The sequence below is a fragment of the Myotis daubentonii genome, chromosome 1 (genome assembly GCF_963259705.1).
Source record: "Myotis daubentonii chromosome 1, mMyoDau2.1, whole genome shotgun sequence".
Classification (NCBI taxonomy): Eukaryota; Metazoa; Chordata; class Mammalia; order Chiroptera; family Vespertilionidae; genus Myotis; species Myotis daubentonii.
The window spans coordinates 101,523,551-101,539,070 of NC_081840.1; the positions used below are offsets into that span (position 1 = coordinate 101,523,551).

Below are 15,520 nucleotides of genomic sequence, written 5' to 3' on the forward strand. Positions count from 1 at the left end.
CACTTATAAGGTTTTTCAAGAATTTTCTAGAAACCGCCAAAAAATTTAGTGAGACCCTCAAGAAATCTAGTGAGACCCTCGAGGTTATGACAAAGGACCAACTATAAATTAAGCATACACTGACTGAAATAAAGAATATTATACAGAAACTCAACAGCAGACTAGAGGATCGCAAGAATCAAGTCAAAGATTTGAAATACAAAGAAGCAAAAAACACCCATCCAGAAAAACAAAAAGAAAAAAGAATCCAAAAATATGAAGATAGTGTAAGGAACCTCTGGGACAACTTCAAGCGTACCAACTTCTGCATTATGGGACTGACAGAAGAAGAGAGAGAGCAAGATATTTAAAACCTATTTGAAGAAATAATGACAGAAATCTTCCCCTACCTGGTGAAAGAAATAGACTTACAAGTCCAGGAAGTGCAGAGAACCCTAAACAAAAGGAATCCAAAGAGGACCACACCAAGACACATCATAATTAAAATACCAAGAGCAAAAGACAAAGAGAGAATCTTAAAAGCAGCAAGAGAAAGAAAGTCAGTTACCTACAAGGGAGTACACATACGACTGTCAGCTGATTTCTCAACAGAAACTTTGCAGGCCAGAGGGAGTGGCAAGAAATATTCAAAGTGATGAATGCCAAGAACCTACAACCAAGATTACTTTACCCAGCAAAGCTATCATTCAGAATTGAAGGTCAGATAAAGAGCTTCACAGATAAGAAAAAGCTAAAGGAGTTCATCACCACCAAACCAGTATTGTATGGAATGCTGAAAGGTATCCTTTAAGAAGAGGAAGAAGAAAAAGACAAAGATACAAATGATGAACAACAAATACACATCTATCAACAAGTGAATCTAAAAATCAAGTGAATATATAATCTGAAGAACAGAATAAACTGGTGAATATAATAGATTCAGGGACATAGAAAGGGAGTGGACTAACTATTCTCGGTGGGGGGAAAGGTGTGTTGGGGGTGCGGGAAGAGACTGGACAAAAATTGTACACCTATGGATGAGGACAGTGGGGGGGGGGGGTTAAAGGCAGAGGGTGGGTTGGGAACTGGGTAGAGGGGAGCTTTGGGGGGAAAAAAGAGGAACAACTGTAATAATCTGAACAATAAAGACTTAATTTAAGAAGTAAATATATAAAAATTAAAATTAAAAAAATAGTGGTGGCCGAAACCGGTTTGGCTCAGTGGATAGAGCGTCGGCCTGCGGACTGAAAGGTCCCAGGTTCGATTCCGGTCAAGGGCATGTACCTTGGTTGCGGGCACATCCCCAGTAGGGGGTGTGCAGGAAGCAGCTGATCGATGTTTCTCTCTCATCGATGTTTCTAACTCTCTATCTCTCTCCCTTCCTCTCTGTAAAAAATCAATAAAATATATTTAAAAAAAAATAGTGGTGATATATTAGTTAATATATAGGCTGACTTTTGTGACAAATAGGCCCAAAATGTGTAATGGCTCACACATAATGCAAGTTTATTTCCTCATATAAATAGTCCCAGGAAGTTTAGGGATATTGTTTGTGTCAGGAATCCTGTTTTACAAGATCATTCATGTATCCTGGCATGTGGAGCCATTGCTATCTTACAGCTCAGCAAAACTTCCTTGCCCATGCTGGGTATAGACATGCAGCTAACAGAAAAGAAAATGGAAGACCAAACATGAGTCACTTTTTTTTTTTTTTAATTTAGAAGGTATTGGGGGCCAGGTGAAGCCTTTTTCTTGAAGAGACACAACAAACGAGTCATTTTCATTGCTAAGGCTGGAAATGGTCCACATTATCTTATTTTATCACTTTAACTGCAGGAGAGACTTAGAAATGTAGGCTAGTGGTGTGAAAAAGAATAAAAGAAAATTAGTTTTGTGAGCATTTAGAAACCTTTGCTACAGTTGAGTAAGGATATAGCCAGATAATCTCTGTATAAAATAAATGCAGTTATACAAAATTCAGACCTGAGATGAAAATCGAGAATTAACATTTATGCTATAGGAAAGTATCTTTCCAAGATGTAAGTTATTAATGAAATCATACTCCTTTAAAATTTTATATTTATTTCAGATAAAGGTCATTGTGTTTAGACAATTTATATATACAAAAAGGCAGTGACCGTGATGACCGAAACAACCAGTGGACAGAACAGCAGGCTGTGTGGGTTGACCAGGCCAGCAGAGGGGGCAGTGAGGGATGACCAAATGACTGAACAGCAGGCTGTGTGGGGCAACGAGGCTGTCATGGGAGGCAGTGAGGGGCGACCAGGCTGGCAGGCAGAGGCAAGTTAGGGGCAACCAGGCCGGCAGGGGGTGGGGCAGTTAGGGGCAATCAGGCCAGCAGGCAGGTGAGTGGTTAGGAGCCAGTGGTTCAGGATTATGAAAGGAAATCCAATTGCCGGTTTAGGCCCAATCCCTGGGGTTTGGCCTATACTGGCAGTCAGACATACCCCAAGGGGTCCCGGACTGGGGAGAGTGCAGGCTGGGCTGAGGGGACTCCACCCCCACCCCCACCCCCCGCCCCCGTGCACAAATTTGTGCATCAGCCTCTAGTTATATATATAAAACTTGTGGTCTGGTGCATGAATTCGTGCACAGGTAGGGTCTGGCCAGCCCGGACCAAATTAGGGAAGATTGGGGCCTGGCCTGTCAGGAGGAGGAGATGGCAGAAGGTTGGCTGGCCAGCCCACCCTGATGGGGGCTGGATCAGGCCCAGGCCAGCTGGAGGGTCTGTGGGCGATTGGCCAGCCAGCCATGCCCCTGAATGGTGTATATAGGGCTGATTGAGGGTGGGGCCAGCTGGGGGGAGGGGCTGCAGGTGGTGGGTTAGCTGGCCATCCCTGCACTGATCAGTGGGGGGAGCCGATCTGGGGTAGGGCTGAGTGGGGGAGGGGCTGAAGGAGGTTGGCTGGATGGCCCCACCCCCTATTGGTGTAGTGGGGGTGATCAGGGATGGGACTGGCCATGGGGAGGGGCTGTGGGCCGATCGGGGTGGTGGAGGCCCATTGCGGGCAGGGCCGGCTAGGAGGAGGGGTTGCAAGAGGTTGGCTGGCTGGCCCCACCATTGGGGTGGGGGGGACCAATCAGGGATGGGGCCAGCTGGGAGCAAGAGCTGCAGGAGGTTGGTGGGCTGGCCCCACTCCAAATTGGGCAGTTTTGCTGGCTGCAGTGGGTGTCATAGTGACTGGTTGTTCTGGTCGTTATGGCATTCCGGTCACTGGCTTTTTATATGCACTGAGTGGCCAGATTATTATGACCACCCCATCAGTACTTCATTGAGCCACCTTTTGCCTTCAATACTGCGGCAATTCTTCTTGGCATTGACTCCACGAGATGTTGAAAGGTGATGCGAGGAATCTGACACCATGCCTGATGAATAGCACTGTCCAGTTCTGTGAGATTTGATGGTTGTGGAACCAGCTGCCTGGTGGCTCTTTTAACTTCATCCCACAAATGCTCAATTGGATTGAGATCTGGTGATTTTGGCGGCCACCTAAGCAAGGTAATGTCTCCCTCATGTTCTTGAAAGCACTCCTGCACAATAGGAGCACCGTAGCATGGTGCATTGTCTTGTTGGAAGAAGCCATTTCCATTGGGATACGACGTCAACATGATAGGATGATCCTGATCAGCAATGATACTTAGGTATGTTGTGCTATTCAGACGTTGTTCCACATGAATTAAAGGGCCCAAATAATGCCAGGAAAACATTCCCCAAACCATAACACTGCCCCCACCAGCTTGAAGGGTTGTACTCATGCATGTGGGGTGCATGCTTTTATGATGTTTCCGCCAAATTCTTACTCTGCCATCTGCATGATGCAACTGAAACGTGATTCATCAGACCACATGACTTTTTTCCAATGCTCGACTGTCCAATCCTTGTGTTCCTGTGTGAACTGGAGACGTTTTATCTTGGTAACTGCAGACAGCAAAGGTGTTCGAACAGGCCTTCAGCTTCCATATCCCATATGATGCAGTGTATGGCTAATTTGCCTACAAATGTCAGGTGGTCATAATAATCTGGCCACTCAGTGTAAATGGATATGTTCCCCCTTTTTCCCCCATTGACCCCCTCCAGCCCACTCCCCCCACCCACTGTCACCTGAGGCCTTCAGCACCCTATTGTCTGTGTCCATGTGTTATGCATATATGCATACAAGGTCTTTGGTTGATTACCTCCAACCCACCCACCCTCTCTCACCTTGTCTCTGAGATTCTGCACTGTGTTCCATGCTTCCATGTCTTTGGATCCACTCCGTTCATCAGTTTATTTTGTTACTTAGATTCCACATATGAGTGCAATCATATGGTACTTTTCATTCTCTTACTGACTTATTTCACTCAGCACGATACTATCTAGGTCCTTCCTTGCTGTCTCAACGGTAAGATATTCTTCTTTTTTACTGCTGCATAGTATTCCATGGCATAAATGTACCACAGCTTTTTTATCCACTCATCTACCAATGGCACTTGGGGTGTTTCCAGATCTTAGCTATTGTAAACTGTGCTTGTATGAACATAGAGGTGCATACATTCTTTATGATTGGTGTTTTGTGTTTCTTAGGATATATTCCTAGAACTGGGACCACTGGGTCAAATAGCAGTTCTGTATTTAATTTTTTGAGGAAACTCATACTGTTTTCCATAATGGTTGCACCAGTATGCATTCCCACCAGCAGTGTACTAGCAGTCCCTTTTCTCCACATCCTCACCAGCACTTGTTATTTGTTGATTTGTTGATGGTAGCCATTCTGACAGGTGTGAGGTGATACCTCATAGTCATTTTGATTTACATCTCTCAGATGATTAGTGACTTTGAGCATTTTTTAATATGTCACTTGTCCATCTGTATGTCCTCTTTGGAGCAGCATCTATTTAGTAGACAACTATATTTAAAATAACACTCTTGAGGTCACTAGTTTCCTGATATTTTTGATCACACACCAAATAAGCATATGTTGAGCATGCATTCTCAACATAATTTAAAAACTTGTAAATTGAAAAAGTACTACCATATTGGTATACTATTGGCATTTGAAGTCTAAATGCTTCAAAAAGAATATTAAAGAGATTAAATAATTGTGTAAATGATGTTTAAAATAATTTTTACTGTAGTATAAAACCCTTTTTTGCTTTCATTTAGAAGTATAATATTGGTAGTAGATCTTCTTTTACAATGTCTCTTTTAATGATACATATGATAATTTTTTACCTTTTGATACCTTCTTTTGGTTTCTGAAAACAAATTTTATTTAAATAAGGGTTTAAATACATTACATTAAAACTGAAGGGAGTTTTGTTTTGTTTTTTGAAGGGAAAAACACTCCCAAAATACGTTTGTTGTTTCACATGGCATTGGGCAACTGTTATGAGTAAGTTGCAAGCTCTACAGCTGGCTGTATGACTGACACATAAGTTTAAAATTTGTCTACTTGCCCAAAGTTTAATTCTGATAGAAGATTGGCCTCACATTCTGGTGTTTGGACATCAATTAGCTAGGATATGACTGGTTAAAAGGGTCTTGGTGGCAAGCTAGATGTCCTATTACCTCAATAGAGGAAAGGTGGCTACTCTAAACTCCACTACCTGTTCAGGTTGGAAATCTTTGAGTACCAAAGGCTCCCTCTAATAGTACAGATGCCCTTGCTATCTTACCAATTTCAGCTTCATTGAGGGCTATCTCTGGCCAAAAGCTCCTTCCTCTGGCCAGAGAGAGCCGTCTGTGATCTTGGGGCTTTAAGTTTGGCTGAAACATCACCTATTGCTTTGGTTCAGGCTGGACACTATCAGGTGCATACTGCTTGACCTCTGTTTAAATGAAGGATTTCAAGACTAAACAGCACAGCTCTTTTCACTTATCAAATGAAGGAGTTACACTAGTCCAAGTGAAAAGCAGACCTTAATGGTTACATTATACAAGCTGTGAGATTTTTAAAGTTGTTACAAGGGACAGAGGGAAACCCTACTCATTGCAAGGAAATCCTCACTTAAGTTTTAGCGAGTCAAAAGCACTTAAAACCCACAAACATTCAACTGGTCGTCCTTAGCCAGTCCAATTTCTATAAGGAACTGGCCTTTGTTCTTATGCTGGTCACCCTGTAGCTGAATCACTTCTCCATATTCTAGAATGCTCAATTACAGTACCATTGCAGACAAATTTCTTCTTAAACACCTTCACTAGTTTCTTTTTATCATATCATCAGTGATGCCTTGGACAGTACTAAGGGTCTTCCTGTAATTTCTCTGTTGAATTCTTATATGGATATTAGAGGCCCGGTGCACGAAATTTGTGCACTGGGTGGGGGATGTCCCTCAGGCCAGCCTGCACCCTCTCCAATCTGGGGCCCTTCAGGGGATGTCCAACTTCTGGTCATCTGGCAGTTGGACATCCCTCTCACAATCCAGGACTGCTGGCTCCCAACCACTCACCTGCCTGCTTGCCTGATTGCCCCTAACCACTTCTGCCTGCCAGTCTGATCACCCCCTACTACTCCTCTGCCAGTCTGATTGATGCCTAACTGTTCCCCTGCCAGCATGATTGCTCCTAACTGCCCTCCCCTGCTGGCCCACTTGTCCCCAACTGCCCTCCCCTGCTGACCCAGTCACCCCCAACTGCCCTCCCCTGCCATCCTGATTGCCCCTAACTGCCCTCCCCTGCCAGCCCGGTTGCCCCAACTGCCCTCCCCTGCCAGCCATCTTTGACCACATGGGGCAGCCATCTTGTGCAAGGGTGTGATGGTCAGTTTGCATATTACCTCTTTATAATGGAGGATAGTCCTCAGTGCTAGCAGGAAGCAGAACATCACCCTTATGTGCGTCAGCAAAGGGGTGAAAAGAATGGTGTTTCTGGATAGCAGGCATATACATTCCTTTCCCTCTGTGGTAACTGCCCAGGGAAGGCTGCTGAGAGAGAGAGAGAGAGAGAGAGAGAGAGAGAGAGAGAGAGAGAAAGAGAGAGAAGGGGGGGCTCTGTATTGAAGCATTAGGAAGTGAGGAGGCTCAATAGAGAGGTTGCTGAGTGCCAGCGGGGGCTCACTGAGCACTTTTTAATACCTTAATCTTACCTACTGACATATTATAAAACTGTTTTGAATGGTATTTTAAAAGAGATTTAATATAACATATTATGTACATATTTGTTATATTTGAATTTAGTATTATCTTTATCACAGATCTCAACTGTCCACAATAGAAGCTCGATTGAAAACAGGTAACATATTTTTAAAATATATTTTTTTCTAATCCTTATCAGTGTACATAGCTAATTGGTAAAACATATTCACTCTAAATTTAGTATCATAAACATTTTGATTCATATCTTTCCTTACAATATTGTACTCTTTGATTGATGATGTTAGATGCTGTAAAAATCAAAAATTTTAAATGAAAAATTTAAATTAAGGATCGGAGCTAGTGTACAGCCCCTCCCCCCCCGAAAACTAGGATTAAATTTGTAGATAGTGAGAAACTGACCCTTATTTTGAAGTAATTATCATCATTCGGAGGCATGACCTCAATATATAACAGTGTATTGTTAAATCATTTCATATATGTTTATATATGTACATACACATATACATATACATACATATACATATACATACACACATTATCATGAACATAACTGAATTAATTGATTCATCCAGTTAAATCCTATAGTTTTCACTAGTGAGTCTGTTTAACATATTGTGATTAAACAGACTCACTGCTTAAACTGAAATCCATTAAGAAACCAAAAGCCTGAGCAAGATATATTAATGCATCAGCAAACTCTGTCAGTAAGAGTTAGGTACCTATCTAGTGATAATAAAGTGTGTCATTGTTTCCTTTTAGTCACTGACTTGAATTATTGAGAATTCAAATTCAGTGTACATGAAGCACTTATTCCTTAACTATACATAGCTTTATATGTAAAATTTTGGCTTTTATTGTCATACAGAAAAGAGGGAAGAATTACCTAGAAGTATGTATGTATCTGCTTCTTTACTATTTTTAAAAAATTTATCTGTAGGGATTTTCTTAGATCTTTTAAAATTTTATTGAATTTATTGGGGTGACCCTGGTTAACAAAGTTATAAAGATTTCAGGTGCACAAGTCTACAGCACATCATTTGTACACTGTATTGTGTGTTCACCACCCCACGTCAAGCCTTCATCCATCACCATTTATACCCCCTATTTCTTCCTCCATCTGCCCCATCACCCCCTGTGACCTGGTAATTATGATACTGTTTTCCATGTTCATTACTTTTAATATTTATAAGTTACAGATCCAGGTGAATAAATAAGAATTAAGTAATAAATGTAATAACTAATAGCCAGAGGTTTTTAAAAGATCCATTTTAATGTCTTTTGGTTATTTATAATTATTAAAGTATATGTGTTTAATATCTCAAGAAAAAATTAGATATTGGCTTATTAGTTGCTTTGCAAACTTATTGTAGGTAGATTTCTTGTCATGTATTTCTTAACATTATGAGTATGTATTGTCAGTATTATGAATATTTGATAAGATATAAGAGAGCCAATAATTTTTTTATCACCTTGAAGAATATGAAGCGATAACTCTTCATATAAGTTGTTTTAATATTGAACATTTAGTTGCTTGTAATGAATCTGATAGACTATATATATTTGTGAATCTCATAAAGTAAGAAAGGTTTAAACAAAACTATTTTAAAGGGATTTTTCAGTCTCTATGAAGACATAGTAAGGCCATCTCAGTTCCTTTCCATGAACTTTTGGGAAAATCTTGAAAAATGATTGTGATAGTGTTACTATGAGTTACTAATCTTTCCAGTCCCCATTCTACCTGGCTGAAAAGTCACAGTCAAGAGTGATAATGGGAAGTGGAAGAATGGAGGAAGGTTTGGAAGGGGACTAACAGACTGAGAACAATGGGGAATATAGGGCATCAGGAGCAGAAAAGGATTGTTGAATGGATATCAAAGAATTCTTCCATAAGTGGATTTTCTCCAGAAATGTTAATTGATATAATGTTCCCTTAGTTCAGGAGAAAGAGTATTTAAATTCATTTCAACTCAATTTAATTCAAATAAGGAAATGTGGGCTGAATGTCTATACTGTGCAAGGGACTGTGGTAGATAATATGGCAAGTATAAGGATGACAACTATATGGTTCTTGCCCTCAATGCAATAATATAATCAAAATACAAACTATTAAGAACATAGCATAATATTATTTTTAGATTCTAATAGAATTTATGAAATACTTTGGAAAAGTCTCCCAAACCTTCAGAGAGTGGATGGGAGCGAAGTAAGGAGATTCCACCTGAGCAGACACATGGTATTACTTACAATAAAGTACTTTTTTTTTGCACTTTCCAAATTTAGTAATTTATTTTGGCTTGGGAATGAGTCAAAAATATTTAATAAAACACAATTGTTATTAATAATGTAGTGTTGCACACCCTACTCATTATTAGCTTTTCTTAAATGATTTATACCATTCAAATCCACACCTTTTAGAAATGAAAATGTAAATGATTTATTGGTTATTTTAAAGAGTTACACATCCAACCTAGTTCTTTCTAAATCCCCTTTTTTTAAAACTTTCCCCCCAATACTAATTGTTTGTTATAAAGCAAAAATCTGTACAAAAGAGAAAGTGTGGCCATTTTTTTCTCCATAGATAAGATGATTATCTATTAGACTTATTCATTTGTTCACTAAAATAAATCATTAAATCTTTTTGTCATCTTCATATGCCAGGTACTCTTCTTTGCATTGGGTTCTACTGATAAATAACATAAGTGAGATCTCTTCTCTTGTGATGCAGTGAGGTCAAAATGGGGTGAAAAAGAAGGGGAATATGTGATGACCCATGTCCTGCATGGTTCAGATGTGATGACCCAAATCTTGCATGGTTTAGGTTTTTGGATCTGGAGAAGGGACAAATGACAGAGACAAGACAAGAAATAATAATTTGGAAATATTGGGGGCCAGGAGGAAAGCCCAATGCAAGGGGGAGAACTTCTACCCATGCCCAGACCTTGCCAACCTTTTATTCAATTTTGGATACACATCTAGCCCTTAGTGAGGCAGGTAATTGTGGTAACAGACAGACTATCTTAAAGGTCAGTAAGTATTAGAAAGAATTACTCTGAGACTATTTGGTCAGGAAATTGCTTGAGCCACCATTGTCTGGACTAAATAATCGGTGCATAGCTCTGGCCCTGCCAGGGCTCAAAGTTCACCAGCATTCCGGGCTCCTTGTTTACATTTCTCTGATAGTGAAGACAATGGGTGGCTTCCAACAAGAATATATTATTGTTGTTGAAATAATCTTACCTATACTCCCTTAATTCCAAACTGCTTTGGAGTGCAACCAGTGCAGAAGGGGTGGGTATGACAGCTTATAACTGATAAACAACTGGGGAAAGTTGGACCAACAAGCCCTCTAGAAATTGTTTTTAAATTGTCTGGCTTAGAAGGCAACTAGAATGGGCTTGATGAGCAAGAGTGGTTTATGTGCCTTTTAAATGAATTCCTTATTAGACATCCTATTCCTTTATGGTGGATGGAATTGAACAAGGACCTAAGACTATAGTACAGATGCTGGTCACATACATTATTGTTTGAAATTTGCATACCAGATAGTTTTTTTTTCTTTAAATGTAGCCTTTTTCTTGTGGGCATATACATATGAAAAATAAGGATAGATTTTTTTAGTATGTTGTTGTACCTACTTCCTTGGGCAGGGATGTCTCAGAAAAGTATGTGTATTTACTAGTTTGTCCTGGGTGTCCCAATGGCCAGACCATGTAACTAGACCATTAGCAATGGCTCATGAGTGTTTGTAAAACTATACTTCAGTTTAAGAAGAGGATGCTCAATGTTGGCCACAAACAATGCCTGAAATTTACCCAGTTTTGAAAAATGTCTAGTCTCATGGGATTTTAACAATGTAGCTATATCATTCGAATTAGATTTTATGACCTTTGAGAGAAGCTGTTCAATCATTGAGTCATACTTTTTTGTAGGTGGCAAATCTTGTAGACAAGGGCCTTATTTAGTCAATGGCTTAGTTAAAACAGCAGAGGATCCTGATCCCAGTGACTGTGCAGCTTGTTTTAGGAATTTGGCTAAGGTCTTAAAGACCAGGATTGGCCTTTGATTGAATGTGCTATCTCCCCCTTTCAATAGAATTTTTATGAGCTTATATCACCTCATGAGATTTTGATTCAGAGAAGACCCCATATAGGATAGGAATATTGGGTTGAAAACTGAGAAAACAGTCCCATTAGAGCCCAATAATAGGCTATTAGTCATTGCCCAAAGGGCATGTGTCATTCAGCAGCTGGAGGAAGTCATTGAGTTCAAAGATTCAGGAGCTGAGAAATAATTTGAAATATTGTTGCCAAAGGCTTCAGTCAGCAAAAGTTTTCCTACAGATACTGGTAATCCCATGTGTCTGAAGAATATGGCAGTTATAAAACTTGTTTTGTTTTTGTGGTTCCTGGAACTCTTCCAAGGATTCTTAATGTAGAGACTTCCATTTGAAAATAGTTGCAGTGATATAGATACTTTGAGGAATCACTTTAGGTCTACCTAAAGAAGAAAGTTATTAACTTTCCTATAAATGATATAGAATGTACCTTTTTTATTCTTTCCAGATGATGAACCTGGATTAAGTTTTAATATAAACTTATCTTTAATTAGATATACTTAGAAAAAAAAGTACTGTTTTTTCAGTGTTGACCACTTTCCTCAATGTAATAAAATATCTGGACATTCCTAGCAGTTCACATTGTTCTAGGTTTTGTTCCACCCACCTATCCAGGAGTTGGAGTTTTGTTTTTTGTCAAGTGTTACAAAATTAGTGCTCCCATTCAGTAATTAAAACTTGGAACATTTTTTTTCCAAGTAATATTCTATTTTCATCCAGATGATCTTTTTAATATGTCAGAAAAACAGTTTTATTTTTTTCTTATTAAGGTATTACATATGTGTCCTTATCCCCCATTACCCCCCCCCCACCACACACACACACACACACACACACACACACACACACACACACACACTCATGCCCTGACCCCCCTGGTGTATCTGTCCATTTGTTAGGCTTATATGCATGCATACAAGTCCTTTGGTTGATCTCTCCCCCTTACCCCCACCCTCCCCTACCTTCCCTCTGAGGTTTGATGGTCTGATCGAAGCTTCTTTGTCTCTGGATCTGATTTTATTCATCAGTTTATGTTGTTCATTATATCCCGCAAATGAGTGAGATCATGTGATAATAATCTTTCTCTGACTGGCTTATTTCACTTAGCATAATGCTTTCCAGTTCCATCCATGCTGTTGCAAATGGTAATAATTCTGTCTTTTTTTACCACAGCATAGTATTCCACTGTGTAGATGTACCAAAGTTTTTTAATACACTCATCTGCTGATGGGCACTTAGGCTGTTTCCAAATCTTAGCTCTTGTAAGTTGTGCTGCAATGAACATAAAGGTGCATATATCCTTTCTGATTGGTGTTTCTAGTTTCTTGGGATATATTCCTAGAAGTGGGATCACTGGGACAAATGGGAGTTCCATTTTTAGTTTTTTGAGGAAACTCCATACTATTCTCCACAGTGGCTGCACCAGTCTGCATTTACACTAGCAGTGCATGAGGGTTCCTTTTTCTCTGCATCCTTGCCAGCACTTGTCATTTGTTGGTTTGTTGATGATAGCCATTCTGACAGGTGTGAGATGGTATCGCATTGTCATTTTGATTTGCATCTCTTGGATGATTTTTGACTTTGAGCATGTTTTCATACATCCAGACAATTTTGACTAGAAGGGTTATTGTATATAAGAAATAAAAAATGTTTTTGCAGAAAAGCTTCCTCCCCCTTTTTTCTTCTTTCTTTTTATTTTATTAAACAACTTAATGAGAAAGATACATTATGTTCAAAAATTGGTCAGAAAAAATCCTGAATTTTCATTAATTTCAAAATGGGCTCATGTTACCTCCCACCTCTTTTGTTCTGATCATTTATCCAGTGAGCAGTCTAGAAAAAATCAATTTCTTTATTGTAACAGCTGTATTTAATAGTCAAACTGCCTTATTAAGATGTAAAAACCAGGAGAAAGGAGAAGGAAATAGAGTCAGGCATTAATAAATTATTGAAAACTGCAGTTAATTCGGCAAGTCAAATACAATAATTAGTACCAGTGAGATATCCAGAGAGGGAGTTAACAGTCTGATCTCTTAAGAGTGGGTAGAATGGGCCAGTCTCTGAGATGTACCCTTCCCAATTTGCAACTTTCAGCAGGGATCACGGGTTAGGACTGCAGTCGATCTCTGTATAAATTAACAGCTGGAACAAGTTATTCTCTGTGGACATTTGCATGTGACTCAGATGATCCATCCTGTATCCATGATGCTTTAGAGCAGGGGTCCTCAAACTTTTTAAACAGGGGGCTAGTTCACTGTCCCTCAGACCGTTGGAGGGCCGGACTATAGTTTTTTAAAAAAACTATGAACAAATTCCTATGCACACTGCACATATCTTATTTTGAAGTAAAAAAACAAAACAGGAACAAATACAATATTTGTATTTGCATGTGGCCCGCGGGCCGTAGTTTGAGGACCCCTGCTTTAGAGTTTAAGTCCTCAAAGAGAGGTGTCTTACAACTGGAACCTTCCCAGAGTTTAACTGAGCCTATTGAGCCTATGTCTGCTTTCCATTCTTCAAAACAACCTATGCTAAGGTTGGAAGAGTCCAGAGCAGACAATATCAGGTTTCAGCTGAGAGTCAGGACCATACAATTGAGATCTATAAATTAGCTTTTTTTCTTTAATTCTCCCTCTCCTCCTCCTCCTCCTCCTCCTCCTCCTCCTCCTCCTCCTCCTCCTCCTCCTCCTCCTCCTCCTCCTCCTCCTCCTCCTCCTCCTCCTCCTCCTCCTTCTTCTTCTTCTTCTTCTTCTTCTTCTTCTTCTTCTTCTTCTTCTTCTTCTTCTTCTTCTTCTTCTTCTTCCTTCAGTAGAAAGTTGAGATGCTATACAGACACACAGGTCTATTCCAGTCCAAGTACAAATCAAGGCTTTCCCAAGTCCCCATTTAAAAAACAACAACAACAAAAAACCATGAGTGCTCTTCACCCCAGCTATGTTAATAATTGGTTTTGATATGGAAGATTGATTCATTTCTGACCAGTGGGATATGAAAGAACTTTCTTGCAGGCTTTGGAAAAGGTTTTCTTTCTTATGGAAAGAGACTGAAAGGAGGAAAGTTGTCCTTTCAAATTCTGGGTACTTTCACAAGGAGGTGAAGTTGAACTGCTGTAGCCATTGTATCATTATGAAAGAGCTAGGTTGAGGACAAAGCTTATAAGCCAAGGATGATAGGGGAGAAAGATGTATATTTTATTATTTGTATAATTTTCTTTTTAATATTTATTCTATTTTTAAATCTTTATTGTTGAAAGTACTACAAATGTTCCCTTTATTTTTATCTTTATTATTGAGAGTATTAGATATGTCACCCAATTCTCCTCTCTCTATCCAGCTCCCACCCCACCACAGACCTTCACCACACTGTTGTCTGTGTCCATGTACTATGCATATATGAATATAAGTTCTTTGATTAATTTCTCTTCCCTCACACCTTTTCTCTGAAATCTGTCAATCTGTCCCATGCTTTCATGTCTCTGTATCTATTTGTTAGTTTATTTTGTTCATTAGATTCTACTTATAAATGAGATCATGTGATATTTGTCTTTCTTTAAAAGCCTTATTTAGCTTAGTATAATAATTTCAAACTAAGGAGGTAAAAGACCTCTACTCAGAAAACTATAGGACGTTGAAAAAAAGAGATAGAGGAAGACATAAACAGATGGAAGAACATACCATGTTCTTGGATTGGTAGAATCAACATCATTAAAATGTCCATACTACCCAAAGCAATCTATAAATTTAACGCACTTCCCATTAAAATACCAACAGCATATTTCACAATCCTAGAACAACCTCTCCAAAAATTCATCTGGAATAAAAAAAGAACCCGAATAGCTGCAGCAATACTGAAAAAGAACAAAGTAGGTGGGATCTCAATACCAGATATCAAGCTGTATTACAAAGCCACTGTTCTCAAAACTGCCTGGTATTGGCATAAGAACAGACATATAGATCAATAGAATAGAATAGAGAGCCCAGATATCGGCCCGAACCAATATGCTCAATTAATATTTGACAAAGGAGCCAAGAACATACAATGGAGCCAGGATAGTCTCTTCAATAAATGGTGTTGGGAAAATTGGACAAATACATGCAAAAAAATGAAACTGGACCACCAACTTACACCATACACAAAAATAAACTAAAAATGGATAAAGGACCTAAATGTATGACAGGAAACCATAAAAATACTAGAAGAATCCAAAGGCAACAAAATCTCAGACATATGCCAAAGCAATTTCTTCACTGATACAGCTCCTAGGGCATTGGAAACTAAAGAGAAAATAAACAAATGGCACTACATCAAAATAAAAAGCTTCTGCACAGCAAA

General features: G+C 39.3%; 1 pseudogene; it reads right to left on the reverse strand.

Annotated features, from left to right (window-relative positions):
* Positions 1–6,012: 6,012 nt before the first annotated feature.
* On the reverse strand, positions 6,013–6,861 carry LOC132226125 (eukaryotic translation initiation factor 1-like; annotated as a pseudogene).
* Between the last annotated feature and the right edge of the window lie 8,659 nt (positions 6,862–15,520).